The sequence below is a fragment of the Loxodonta africana genome, chromosome 14, assembly GCF_030014295.1.
Source record: "Loxodonta africana isolate mLoxAfr1 chromosome 14, mLoxAfr1.hap2, whole genome shotgun sequence".
Lineage (NCBI taxonomy): Eukaryota > Metazoa > Chordata > Mammalia > Proboscidea > Elephantidae > Loxodonta > Loxodonta africana.
In genome coordinates this window covers 37,803,822-37,806,035 of record NC_087355.1, presented here as the reverse complement: position 1 = coordinate 37,806,035, position 2,214 = coordinate 37,803,822, and positions in this window count along the sequence as shown.

The window sequence follows — 2,214 nt, the reverse complement described above, 5'->3', positions numbered from 1 at the left end:
CCTCCTGCTTCTCTCCTCCATATCAGCCTGGACCACAGATCCCTTTCTGCTGGCTCTGGCCCCACCCCACCATGCACCGTAGCCCTGAGAAGAACCAGCCCAGACCCCAGACCCTCTGAGCTGCCTCCAGTTCCATTCTGACATGTGCCACAGCCCCAAGTAGAGCCAGTCTGGGACCCAGACCCCTCCTCACTGTCCCCAGCCCTACCCCACTGCACACTGTGGCCCCAAGCAGAACCAGCCCAGACCCCCAGATGCCTCCCCACTAGCCCTAGCCCTGCCCCATCACATGCCATAGCTCCAAATGGAACTGAACTGGACCGCAGCCCCATTCCCACTAGCCCTATCCCCAACTCACTGTGTGCCATCCATGACCCTGAGTGGAACTGGCCCAGACCCGAGACCACTCCCTGACAGCCCCAGCCCCACCCCACTCTATGCCATGGCCCCGAGTAGAACTGGCCCAGATCCCAGACCCCTCCCTGAAAGCCCCAGCCCCTGCCTGCTGTGTGCCACAGCCCCAAGGAGAAAACACCCTGCTACAGCCCCAAGCCCTGGACCTGGTTCGAGTCACAGACAAACAACTCATACCCACCCCTCCTCCCTGCTGCACCATAGCTGAGTGACCGACTCTGCCCACCCAGACAAGGTGGTGAGAACTATCATGACCACAGATGAGCAAGCAACAAAGCATATCAGGCCACCCACCCAGAAATAACCAAACCAAACAAAAAAGCATTAAAAAAAAAACTAAATAAGGAAGATAATATGTGGATGTCTTGTGGACAGCATAAAATATCAAAACATATTAAAAAAGACAAGATGGCTCAAGTAAGCAACCAAAATAAAGCATCAGATGACCTTCCAGGAGAAGAAAAGTCACTGGAATGACCTGATAGGGAATTCAGAAGTCTGATATTCAGTGCTTTCCAAGAGATTATGAAAGACATCAAGGAAAACACAGACAAAAATAATGAAAAAATAGACAAAATCATGGAAAACACAGACAAAGCCAACTAAACCATAGCCAGAATCAAGGAAAACACAGAAAAAGCAATAGAAGGATTGAGGAAAATCATACAAGAACAAAATGTGAAAATAAACAATCACAAATCATACAAAAAAACAATTAGAAATCCAAATGTTAAAGAACAAGATGTCAAAAATGGACAACAGAATAGAAGGTCTTAGGAACAAATATGAAACCATGGAAAACAGAATCAGCAAAATTGAAAACAAATCCATGGATGTCACTTTGTTTGAGGAAAAATCAGGGAAAAGAATGAAGAAAAACTAAGAATTATGTGGGCCACAATCAAGAGCAAAAATTTGCGTGTGATCAGAGTTCCAGAATGGGGGAAAAAATGGAAAACGCAGAGAGAATCACTGAGGATTTGCTGACAGAAAACTCCCCTGATATCATGAAAGATGAAAAGCCAACTATTCAAGAAGCTCAATAAAATCCATATAGGATGAACCTCAAAAGAAAGTCACTAAGACGTATCATAATCACACATAGCAAAACTGAAGACAAAGAATCCTGAGAGCAGCTTGAGAAAAACGAAAAGTCACATATAAACTGAAAACAGTAACACTAAGATCTGATTATTCGGCAAAAAGAATGCAGGCGAGAAGGCAATGGGACAACTATACATAAAACCTTAAAAGAAAAAATTTCCAATCTTGAATACATCCTGCAAAACGCTCACTCAAATATGATAGCAAAATTAGGACATTTCCAGATAAACAGAAATTAAAGGAATTTGTACAAAAACAAATCAAACTTACAAGAATTATTAAAGTTCTTTGGACAGCGAACCAACAACATTAGACAGCAACCTGAATCTAGGACACAGGTCAGGATCACACAGATATCAACCTAGGTAATGAACTAATGAACTATAGAGAATAAAACAAAACTAAAAGATTTACAACACAGAACCAGAGAGGTCAATTTGGAAATGACGACAATGTTAGAACAATAAAAGGGGGAATAAATGGTATCAGTATAGAACTTTCAAATGGAGAGGAAGTCAAGATGATATCAAGAAGTAAAAACTGGTTCAAACTTAGGAAGATAAGGGCAAATTCCAAGGTAACCACAAAGGTAGTTAACAAACCTACTCATCAAAATAATGAAGAAAAACTAAAGTCTCAGTAAACACAAAATCTACGGTAATAAAAGAAATGAAAAGAAATTCCACAAACAAAAGG